Raw genomic sequence first — 13,020 nt, 5'->3', positions numbered from 1 at the left:
ACCAGGTTTCACTTCCATTGTAGTTAAGGAATTTTTGTAGTTATACAAATTCCTAAAGTCTAATACACATTCTATAAATTACCTATAAATATACATACTTTTAAGACATCTACCTTTTTGCCTTCACAATAAGTTGCAACGTTGTCATAGCAACCGAGGGTACATTCTGGGCATCGTTCAGGCAACCTAGGAATCTCTCCATTGGTAATCAGATCGTTCTTTGGTTTCAATTTGGTGCACCTACCCATGAATTACCTTCTCCTTTTGGGGTAAGAAGAGTAGGGTATTGTTGATTACCTGAGAGGCTCTTACCGAGTAATACCGATGGGTTCGTTCTCAGCTATTTTTGTACATAGCCAGATTGGCACCAAAGGCAACAGAGTCTAGGCTATTATTGAAATGGGGTGTTACTTGTTGACTGTGGTATGTCACTGGTTCTGTGCAGTTCTAGGTCCATTTTCCCACTTTTTGCTTTCTCCCTTTAAAAAGGGGTTAGTTTATTGCTAACCACCTGAGGACCCCCTACCAAGGAATGCTGATCAGGCCATCTAGTGCTCTTCCTCTAGAGTGTTAGCTTTTCAAATGCTACTTTCTGACTCTTGCATCGCATTTTTTCCTCCTGTGGGAGGGATATAAATAAGCCAACCAAAGTACCCTTTTGAGGGAGCTGGATTTTCCCACCTTTAAGCCTAGTGCTACATTTTACTGTAAGAATCTTTTTAAGGCACGTTAAATCAAACTCATCTAATTTATTCTTTTGGATGATTTTGAGATACCAAGGTTCACTTCCATATAGCAGTGTAGACAATATGCTACTATTATGAAATCTTAATTTACATCTGAGGGTGAAGTTTTTTGTTTTTCCAAAGCTGATTAGATGCTGTTGATGTCTTACCTATCCTGCACTGCAACTCATAGTCCATACTGTCTTCCTTGTTTATGGAGCTTCTTGAATCGGTGAAGTTGCCAAATATATATATTGTTAAGTGCCATTTTTTTTAGTGTGGAATGTGTGAATATCCAACAGCTCATTTAAAAAATAAACAGTGATACCTAGTGTGTTGCCCGAGATCATAATGTCTATAAATTACATAGATTACAGAAAAAAAAAAAAAAAACTGTAATGGATTTGAACCATTCCAGAATGAGCAAACAACTGAAAGGACACATTTTGTCGTAATAGTTTTTTTCTTTTCCAACTCCCAGTTGAATCATAAACAAAAATGTTTCTGAATTTTTTACATGAGGATCGATAATTTGGATTATTTGAACTACCGTTTTCATCTTGAATGTTATTCTAACAATATTTTCATTGATGTAACCTCCAATCTTCACGTGTATCTTGTTGAACTCAGGAACTTACACAGAATTTTGAGAACACTTTATTTAATTCATGGAAGTAGCATGTTCTTGTTCGGTCAGCTATGAAGTTCTAAGTAATTCAAAATTGTATTTTGAGTGCCACAGACACTGCAGATTGAACCTTCAACCCCCAGAAGAGTGTCACTTGATTCAGCCTTTCTGTTTGTAGTCAGAACTGCTTGCATCACGACTGTAAGTCCTAAAAAGCACCAATTTTATCAAAAATGACAATTTTTTTTGGTCAATAAAGAGCATGTTTTGGGTTTTCTTAGCATTGATATATAGACCAATGCCAATGTCCCCCTAACCTTTTGCTTGGATCTTGTTGACAATGTCTTGTACGTCGGTGGTATTCACTGTTAGCATAACAATATAATCAGCAAAGTTTAGGTCAGAAAGTTTATGTTTACTGATCCTTGGTTGCTTTTTTTTAATAGCAAATATCAAAACAATGGTGAAACCAAACATCCTCGACCGACTCCAGTGATCACCACAAACCAATCGCTGAAACCATCATTTGTTTGTATGCAACATTTGAAGTTTGCCTTTTTAGAGTAATGGCTTTTTTTGGCAGGCCATACAAAATGTTTATTTCTTTAAAATCAATATGTGCCGAGAGTTGCCATAGGTTTTTTGTTTTTTTTTATAATTTAAGTAATTGTATTTTACATTTTAAGAATTTTACTAGGTAATCGAGTACCTATTTACTTGTCTCTCCATGAGGGTAGAGTTAGACGTAAGGTCAGTTTTTAATGTGGGGGAAAATTCAGCTCTTAGAAAGGGGCACTGAAGTGGGGCAAAAATTAAAATTGCATCAGTTCAGTAGGAATTCTCCTTCATTGACTAAGGACAGAAAAAAATGGAGGTACAACACTTTGCATTGTTTAGTATAAAAGTAAAATATACATTCCAATAAATTAGACAAAGCTATTATCATAAATGTGTGTGAGGGCATAGGGTTTGTTGATCATTTTTGGTTGAAAGGAACTAGAAACAATTGTCAACACAATACTACATTTAAAGCTGCTTCCCAACCAACTACCACATGATCATCTTCAAATCTAATATAAACAAATACTTCTTGAACAGTCCTCTTGATTTTTTTCTCATTATTAAGCCATGATCATAAAAATAATTAGCAATAGACAGAGGCTACTAAGCTAATTAGGGAATGCATAAAACTTAGGAACATTACAATAGTTAGCCAATACAGAACTCTAAAAATGTGACAGTGATACATGTTCATTCACACAATTCTGAGGCAGCATGTTCAGGACTGCAGAACATAATGTGAAAGGCAATTGCTGGTACATTTGACCAAACACCAGTGATTATGCAGTGGGTCTAATGTGAACATATAGAATTAGAGATTTGAGTTGGTCAGCCACAGCACATATGCAGTATTTAAGTATTACAGTGGGGCAAGAATCATTAAATAATCTGTAAGCAAGAAAAGTAATGGTTACATTCCAGTGAGTAGATAGCAGATCTAATCCAAGCAGATCATATATGCTAGAGGGAACAGAGTTGCAGCAAGAAATATGTAGTATATATCTGATGTTATGATGCTGCAGATGCTCAAGAGAATCAGAGAACACCTTGCCAACTCTGGTGAACACTAGGGACCTGTATTTCAAGTGAGGACAAACCATTGCCTTGTAATCAAATACCATTCATGAGTAATTTGGTGGCTCAGGATAGGCAACACGTAAAGCTCCTTATTTACCTTATGCATAAAACATGTTAAACCTGAGATTGCTAGATATTATTACTTCCAGATAGTTATGACATTTTGAGAATGGCACAAATGCATCTGGAAACCAAATCCCTTTCCACCAACTGATTGCAATCCTTTTGTCGTGGTGTCCATTGTCTGATTGGAAATCTTTTTAACCTCTTATCTCCAAGGGCCACACCTCCACCACTTAAAAAATAACAAAAAACTATTAGTCTAGGGGGGCATAACTTTAGCTCCTAATCAAAAGGCAAAGGAGTACTGTTATTAAGTTAAATCTAAAACTAAGACATATTCACTCATAAATAATTTTCAAATCTAAAAATAGAATGTCAGCTTAATTTTAGTTTACTTTTTGTAACTATTAAAAGTTAAAGATATGTTTAAAAAAACATTGACCACTTTATATTAAGAACTATTTAATAAAATAACTAATTTTGCATGCATTTGAAAGTTATTATTTTTATTTGGACTACTATTCTCAAGTGGATTATTATTTTCACGTTTTGGCAAATGCAACCTCCGGCCTTCTTTAGAAAGTTGATGGTTACATCATTGTGAATAGATGAGAATAGTAGTCTGGATAAAAAAAAAATAAAAATGAAAAATCCTCATCTAAAAATAAAAAAAATCTGAAACCATCCTTAAAAGTATTCAAGTTGATATAATTCAATTGTTTTTAATAAAAAATAAAATGTCAAGATACGTGTCATCCATAACATTCATAATGAGGAAGTTATTTTTCTTTTCAACCATCCCACTTTTTAATAGAATACAATGGGTTTTTTTTTTGGGGGGGGTATGGAAAAATGCTTATTAAATTGCTAGCGAAATATATCTTCAATTTGGAATCAAAGGAAGTTGGTGTTGATGGTTGCACAACTTAAGCTTTCAGTAAATATTTTCAATTTCAATTATTGATTCTTTTCATTTGCTTTCAAGATTGGTTATCTTGAACTTTTCAATTTTAAGATGGCTGTTGATGAAACAACATCATCTTAACTAAATTAGTTCTAATTTTAAAACAATTTGGTTTGACCAAACAATACCGTAACCGCTAGATATTTACGGTGATTAAATTATTTATTGAACCAAATTATTTTAAAATTTGGCTAAGGTAACGTTGCTTCAACAGGCATCTTAAAGTTGCAAAGTTCAAGATAACGTTAAGATTAATTTTAAAAGATGTGATATGCCAAAACAAAGACAAAAAAATGCAACACAAAAAAATTATAAGGGAAAAAATGCAATAAAAAATTAGTGGTTATTTGAATTTCATTTTTAATTAATTTAAATAACGTTTTTAATAGATTTGTTTTTGCCGCTTGGTATTAAGACTCGGGTTCATGATAAAAAGTTGTATCAATAAAATCAAACAGTCACATTTTAAAATTAAAAAAAAGTTGTCTACATCTGCATATGTTGTTTTTCAATTTGAATCATAAATATTTAAATAATTGCAATCATTAAAATAAAGATTGCTATTCCGAGCATCCGTAGTTATAACTAGAGAACGTAATTAATGATAAAAAAAAAACGTTTTAAGTGTTCCTTAGCCTCTTATTTCAATGGATGTGGGGTGTACTAAACGTAAAAAAATAATTATCTGTAACATTTTTTTGTATTTTTAGGCTCTACTTTCAATGGAAATAAAAATGTGAAAAATGTAAAGAAAATACATCGCAAATAAAATAACTAGAAAATAATAAAACAATGCTCTTTGAGCATTGTTTGGACAATGTTTAAGCATTGTAATTTCACATACCCATCTTAACAGCATCCAAAACATTGAGAAGCATGGTTGAGTTTGAATCCTGGCTTGAAGTAGTTGCTAGTCTGTGATACAGCAAAACCGTACTTTATATGGATTACATATGTGTGTGCGTGTGTTCTATTATGCACATTAAAATACTCAAACAAATGATATGAAGGAGATCATATATAAAATTTAAACAAATGAAGGCTCGTTGGAAAGGTAACAAAATGACCTGAATTGTGTAGTGGGCTATGTGAGATTTGCCCTTAAGATTGCGCATTAAATATTTTATGGCTGTAAAAAAGTGCCAAAAATATTCTTTGGATAATGGATGATCCCCTTAATGTGCAACCTCAAGGGTAAATGTCACATAGCCCACTACACAATTCAGGTCATTACCTTTCCAACAAGCCTTCATTTGTTAAATTCTGATCAATAGTTGCTGAGATTTGGAACTTATAAAATTGCTAAAAAAATGTTTTATATATAAGCAAAAGTGCACATCGTTGACAGAGTTCAAAAAGAGCCTTCAAAAAATGAACTCTGATGTATGATAGTATGAAAGGTTATGAAAAAGGGTGTGTGTGTAAAGAAATAACCTAAAATTTTGGGGTATTGGAACCAAAGCTATCAAGGAAAAAGGGATTTTAATTTTATTGTCAAAAAATGCAGTATCTGCTCTTCCTTTGTCAGTTAGAGGAGAACAAATCCTTTTTGACTAAAGTAATTCTTGCCTCTCACAATCTTCATTTATACTTCATAAAATCGACTGTGTTTTCCTGTGGTATACTCTATCTACTTCATTATTTAATTATTTCATTTATTTAATGATATTAAATGAATTGCCATCTAAGATATAAATGGTTTTTATTTTTTTCCTAAAATAAATAGTTTTAGTAAAATAATTTGTTTGAGAGTATTTTCAAAACCAATCTCTGTGACTGAAGTAGGATTTAACAAATATTGTAATAATTTATGATAAAAAATGGAACGCCTTTAAGTAACTTTCATATTTAAAAAAGTCAGTTACTTAAAGCAGACAAGAACACAGACAGAAAATAATATCAAATAGTTTAACCCTCGATTTTTATCATAAATTATTTAAATATTGGTCAAATCCTATTTTGGTCATTTAAATTGGTTTTTACATTATACACAAACAATTTATTTTTCTTAAACTAAAAAAAATTAAAAACCATTCTATGAAAGTCAGATAGACACTATAATTTTATTATACCACATCTGTTCCAACTGAAACGTGTTTATCACATGTGGATCTATGTTAAAAAACTTTGTTAAACTTTGTGACATATTTTCATTCTTTGGAGGTCAGGCGTGAATGCACACCCCTTAATTTTATTATACCATATTTCTTCAAACTGAAACATAATTATCAAAGTATTCTCATGCAGATAGATATTAAAAGTCTTTGTTAATGTTTGTGGCATAAATGCAGACCCCCCCCCCAACTTTATTATACCATCCCTGTTCAAGTTGAAACATTTATCAAAGTATTCTTATACGCATCTATATCAAAAACCCTTGTAAAAGAGTAAATTTTTTTAATTTTTTTTTTATTTCCATACTTTGGGGGCAGGCACGTACAAAGACCCCACAGTTTTAATAAACCACCACTGTTCAAAATGAAACATACCCATTTTTGATCTCCGAAACATCTATCATTGTATGTGGTCAGTTTTCGATATAAGTCAACCGTATAGGAGCCTATTTGCGTACAGCTACAGACACACAGACGTTTACCTTTATTATATAGATATATACTCATAGCCAAATTGAATATTGAAATGTCCATATCTTTAGTTCTATGCAATGATATTACATGAAAATTTGTAGGCTTTTTGAAGATTATAATACTATTCTATAGTTAAAATTTTATGAAAATTGCTACAAAAAACAAACAAAAAAAAACTATATTTTCAAACCAATAAAATATGCCCAAATTTGCCTAAATTTGTATATATAGTGTCCTGGCAGGCTAGCTTCAGTTTTGCTGCTTTGGGATGCATTTTGCTTATGGTTGTTTTTTTTTTATTGTCTCCCCTGTGGTCTTGCCAGGCCACTAATATAATTGTATTAGATACAATCGAACTCAAAATGGAGCACTAATTAGGAAGAAAAACTTAAAAGAAAAATATTCCTCAGTCTAGAAGGATCCATCAACTACTGACAGAGGATAGAGCAGCTACCACCCTGATCACAGCCCTCAAATCAATGCATAGAACATTGGTGACTGACTTATTAAATGAAAATAAAACGATAAGCAAATTATTAATAAATGGTAATAATATTTCTAACTTTTTTACCAACTCCATGTTTCAGAGGTAAAAGAGAACTTTAATGGAACGCTCGAATATCTGTATTTCGCACACAGATCAAGAGTTAACCCTTAGGAAGGGGCCCTTGATTTTTTGGAGAACTTTGTTTCTCGCTAACACGCCCCTATTTCGAATACATATCCCTAGGTTACCATCAATTGACAATCCCCTCCTCCACCAAACGGTGTCATAATTAAAAACAGTCACATAAAATCTTTTCCAGGGAAATTTTTTAGATTTGCTTTAAAAAAAAAAACTAAAACTAATGAAAATTAAATGGAATTTTTACTTGAAAACCCACAAAAAATTCGAATAAAAAAAATCACCGTTTGAAATCGTTTACATTAAACTGAAAATGTTATACAAGAGAAGCAAGCAATACTACTCCACTGATGGCGGTCCACGGTCACAAATTTGAAATAAGGACGTGTAAACAAGAAAATTCAATATCGAGTATTTTACTTTTGTAAAACATAAAAGTGGGGTATAAAGTAATTTCTGTCTTTCGGACGGAGATCAAAGTGTAGTACCTGGATGGAGAAAGAATAACCATAGGCCTCTCGCGCAAACACGTTTAATAATTTGTACCTAATTTGTAAAGGAAATAGATTTTATCTGTAAATAAATTATTCAAAGTGCAGTATCTGTTCCGATTAATCAGAAGCAACAAAATCCTTATCGACTGAGATAATTGCTAAATGATTTTTTGTTTCCAATTTAGATGGTCCTTTTTAAGGAAGCTGGATATAAGAGAAGAACTGGGTTTGTATTACTGTACACATAGATTCGAAAAAGTTGTCAAAAAACAAATATATAAAAAATAAATGTTATCAAAGGCAAGATAAGTTACTTTTCTACCTAACTGGATATATTTTTTGTGTTTTTATTCAATGTAACATGTTTATTCAGTTCGAAAAACATGCAGTGTTTACCGATGTATGTATTGGAAAATTCAAAATGGCGCCCAACACTCTCTTTAACATGGTAAGTTTGGGAAAAGGTGTTATAAATAATAAACTAGACAAAATACTATTAAAAAAACACCGAATATATGTCAACTTATGTCACGGTAACATATAATGAGCGAATTTCTAACAGTATTTTGTCTAGTTTATTATTTATACCATCTTTTCCTGAACTTACCGTGTTAAAGAGAGTGTCGGCCGCCATTTTGAATTTTCCAATACATAAACACTGTATGCTTTTCGAGCTGAATAAACATGTTACATTGAATAAAAACACCAAAATTATATCCAGTTTGGTAGAAAAGTAACTTATCTTGCCTTTGATAACATTTATTTGTTATATATTTGTTTTTTGACAACTTTTTCGAATCTATGTGTACAGTAATACAAACCCGAAGAACTTTGCTCTTGTGGCGAGAAAAATGTATTTGTTTCCCCACAAGAGCAAAATGTGAGAAGGTCGTTTTTCTGGAAAACCAGCTCCCCAAAAAGGGGTACTCTGGCAGAAGGCCAAAATACAAATTACCTTAGTATAGAAAGTTTCACCTACACTGACTAAGGACAAATTAACTAAAGTGAAGCATTCAAGCATCAGAACAGATACTACACTTGTATCTAAACCCGAAAATGATAACGAATAAAATAAAATAAAATAAAAAAAACAATACGTCCCGACAAATACATAAAGTTAATATATTTTTCCCTATCCTTTAAAATAAAATAAATAATAATGAAGCTGGCTTTGTTTTTTACTTGTTTATATTTTCTTTTTAATGGAACCCACAAAGAAAAATACTTAAATATGATGAAAATAACAACAATGGCATTATAGCCGACGGTATATCAAAAACCTATGTAGTCAAATTATACGAAAAACAAAAAATTAACAAACATTATTTAGTAATTAATTTGTTTATTAAACAATATAATTTTTTCGAGTCAATAAAATTTAAACAAAAGTGAATGTCAAGATTTCAAAGTTTATAAAAAAAGAAAAAAAGAAAAGCATTTAATCTACCTAATAGGATTAACGAAATAGAAAATCTTTTGTTGTTGTTGTTATTATTATTTAAAAAATAAACATACCTGCAAGTTTTGTGATGAAGGACTAGCGGTCCTATCGACATAAAATCATTTATGAAGACCCGATTTGCTCCATGGTTTGATGAGGTCTCCAAATTCTCCGTCATCTCATAGTCGTTATTGCGTAAATGTTTCTTTCTTCGTTCACTCGCTTCCGTCTTAAACAGAAAACATAAATATTAAAAATAGAAGAAGAAAACTATGCATTTTGTGTTAATGTGTCATTTTCTTTCTTTCTTTCTTTCGAAAAATATCTTATTGAGTAGTACGTTTTTAAATTCAATGACCATAAGAATATGGGCGTGTTTTTAAGTGTTTTACTTGTGAATGTGAGTGTGTGTGTGTGTGTATATATATATATATATATATATATATATATATATATATATATATATATATATATATGCTGGAGATGAAGAAAAGAAATCCCCCAAATCATTAGTGTTTTCACTTTATAGAGGCTTTCAAATGTCAAAGAAACAAAGATACATGTAAGCGAAAAGCACACATTTGCAGTGGATAATTTATAAACTCGTCCCCAAGTAACATTATATATCGATCATGCAAAATTCTAAAAAATTAAATAAATTAAATATAAAATGTATCTATCACCAATGCTGCAAGAAAAAGGAAGACATTAAAAACTTACTATGTCTACATACGATGTATGCGTAGAGTCACGGAGTTAGTAGCGAGAGAGACGAATACAGCACGTGCACTTTCTAAACACTGACTTTTCTCAAACTGCTTTCTTCTTCTTTTCTCTCTATCTGGTTAGTCTCTTCCTGTTTGGAGATTAACGCAAGTAAATAGCAACGATACAAAAACGGATGTCTACTGAAAAGTTGCATGTGCCTACACCAGGTTTGACAGTTGCGCAATATTATATATAAAAAAAAGAAGACAAATCTGTACTTATGCATTTGTGTTACTACATTGCTAAAATAACGTTATTATTTAGAAAGCCATCCTTAACATGAAGAGCGGAGGAGGGGTTCTTTCACCTAACAATTTAATAATAATAATAATAATAATAAAGATAGCATAAAACTCGAATTTAACGTGAAAATACGATTAAAAAAAAATAGCACGGTAACATAAGTGCATCATAAGTACCGAAAAATCTAATAATTAAAATCTAATTAATGCACGTGCAGAGGATACTAAATTAGATAATAATATATTTTTTATCAAAAAAAAAAGAAGAAAAATCGGGATGAAAAAGCAAATAATACCTACCTATATTAAACGTGCGTTTTAGTCATATATTATCTCTAGCATGTGAGAAAAAAGAAAGAAATTAGCTATGCGTGTGTGTGTGTGATTCACTGATTCTAGTCAAGCAACAACAACAAAACGATCGCTCAAACTTGGTTTTGTAGCTAAATTTTACCGGAAGTGGAAATTTGCGCAAGTCTGACACTTTTATTACTTAAGCTCCACCAGCCCCTACGATCCTTTTATTCTGGGAGTGGGTGTCTATTGCGGGTATGCCAAGTGGCATACAGAAGTTACATAATGTTACACAAGGGTCGGAAATGGAAAGTCTCATAAGAAGCTTCATGTATTGGATGAATATAGATAGAAGCATGAAGGATATAGTAAAAGTATGTAAAAGTCGTGTTTTGGTAGAAGAAGAGCTCCAATAAAATTCATCCCCTCCCCTAAACTGACCCATCACGGTCTAGAATATATATTGACTTTGGTGACTCATTGGGTTAGTGTTTTACTATGAAACCCAAAAAAGGTCCTATATAATTTTTTATGTTTTTAACATCCTCCAAAGATTTTCAGCCATTTCAAGTTCTTTCAAAATTTTTATAATTTTAAGAATCCCGCGAATTGTGAGCCTCAGTGATTTTTAGCTGCTTAAAATATATTTCACAAATTTTGAGCATTTTAAGAACTACAAATTTTGAGTATGTAAAAGATATTCTATTCATTTGAAGTAATTTATGATCATTCAAAACTTCTGAGCATTTGAAGAAGTTTTGGATGATCATAAATTATTAAAAATGCATGGAATATCTTAAAATGCTCAGAACTTTTGCATGATCATACATTACTTAAAATACATGGAATATCTTAAAATGCTCAAAAGTTTTGGATGATCATAAATTACTTAAAATGCATGGAATAGCTTAAAATGCTCAAGAAGCCTCTGTTAATTTTACCAAGCGTCCACAAATTAAAAACCATACAAATCTTCTGTAAATTTTAAACTTATTCTGAGCATATTATGAACATTTTTACCATTTTATGAGCCCTAATTAATTTTTATTATTTTGAGAGCCTCTACCAAATTTGAGTAAGCTAAGATTGTCTACTAATTTTGAACGTTTTGAAAGCCTCATCAAATTTTGAGACATTCCACAAAATTTGAGCTTTTTAAAAACCTTCTATAAAACTTAAACCTATAAACTATATCTGAGCATTTTAAGAGCGTTGGCCAATTTTGAACATGTTAAATGTCTCCAAGAATTTTGAACATGTGAAATGTCTCCACAAATTTTGAGCATTTTGAAATTTTAAAAATTTGCAGAGCTTTAGTGTAGTTTAAAATCCTCCACAGATTTTGCACATTTCAACATGTCGCACAAATTTTAAGATCTTATATATTTTCTACACATTTTTAAAACTATCCAATAATTTTGAGCATTTTAAGAGCCTCCACAAATTTTGAGAATTTTAAGACATTCCACAAATTTGGAACCTTTTAAGACCCTGTAAATCTTCTATGCATTTTAAACCTATTCACTAATTTTGGGTATTTTAAATAACCTTCGCTCAATTTGAGCATTTTTAGAATCTGAACCAATTTTAAACATTTTAGAGCCTCCATGAAATTTGAGCATTTTAAACCATTGCACAAATTTTAAGTCTTTTAAGACTATTTAAATCTTTTATGCATTTTAAATCTATCCACTAATTTGGAGCCTTAAAAAGCCTCCATTAATTTAGAGTTATAAAAGCCTCCACTAACTTTTAGTATTTTAAGACATTTCACAAATTTGGTGCTTCTTAAGATCCTATTAATCTTCTACAAATTTTAAATCAATCTACTAATTTGGAGCATTTAAGGACCTCCACTAATTTTGAGCATTTTAAAAGCTGTCTATAATTTTGAGAATTTTAATAACCTCCACAGATTTTGAGTGTTTTGAGCTTCGTCAAAAAATTGTATCATATCTTCCAAAACTTTTGAGCATTTTAAAACTCTGGGCATTAAAACATTTTTTTTAAAGACTCTCACAAATGTTAAATTTTTAAGTCTAGCAAAAAATTTTGAGTATTTTAAGATTATTTATTATTGAGTATTTTAAGATTATTTAAAAATTTTGAGCATTTTATAACCTTTCAAATATTTTGAGTATTTTAATACTATCCATATTCTTTCTTTTTCTAAGAATTTGCCATACCTTGAGCATTTTATTACAAAATACATTTTCCATAAATTTTGATGTCTTAAAGACCCTAAAAATGTTTGATCATGTTAAGTCCCTACAAAAATCTTAAGCATTTTCAGACCTCCTTCTCCCACACAAATTTTTAGCATTTTTAATCCCTCCAAACTTGTTGAACATTTTAAAACCTTCCAGAAGTTGTGATCATCTTAAGAACTTATTCGTTTATAACTTGTTCCCTTACTTTAGTCGTGTAAGATATCGTTTTATATACTTTTTGCTATATCAATATTGTTTTAATTGCATTGGAGAGGTTTTGTGGCTTTTTAACCACTACTTTTTATAAATTAATACTAAAAGATATTAAAAATAAAAATAT

At 31.0% G+C, this 13,020-nt stretch overlaps 1 protein-coding gene across 4 annotated transcripts in view; it reads right to left on the bottom strand.

Annotated features, from left to right (window-relative positions):
* The window catches only part of LOC145268179 (polypeptide N-acetylgalactosaminyltransferase 10-like), a gene marked incomplete at its 3' end in the record, with an annotated part of 187,057 nt that extends 176,207 nt beyond the window's left edge, over positions 1–10,850 (bottom strand). Inside the window, 3 exon segments of one of the 4 annotated variants that reach the window (XM_080123397.1) lie at positions 9,241–9,395; positions 9,887–10,022; positions 10,477–10,606. 4 annotated transcript variants of the gene reach the window in all.
* Positions 10,851–13,020: the final 2,170 nt, after the last annotated feature.

Source organism: Euprymna scolopes, chromosome 43 (assembly GCF_053919585.1).
Source record: "Euprymna scolopes isolate OS-2025 chromosome 43, ASM5391958v1, whole genome shotgun sequence".
NCBI lineage: Eukaryota > Metazoa > Mollusca > Cephalopoda > Sepiida > Sepiolidae > Euprymna > Euprymna scolopes.
The sequence above is the reverse complement of the archived record's forward strand: the minus strand, read 5'-3'. Positions and strand labels throughout refer to the sequence as shown.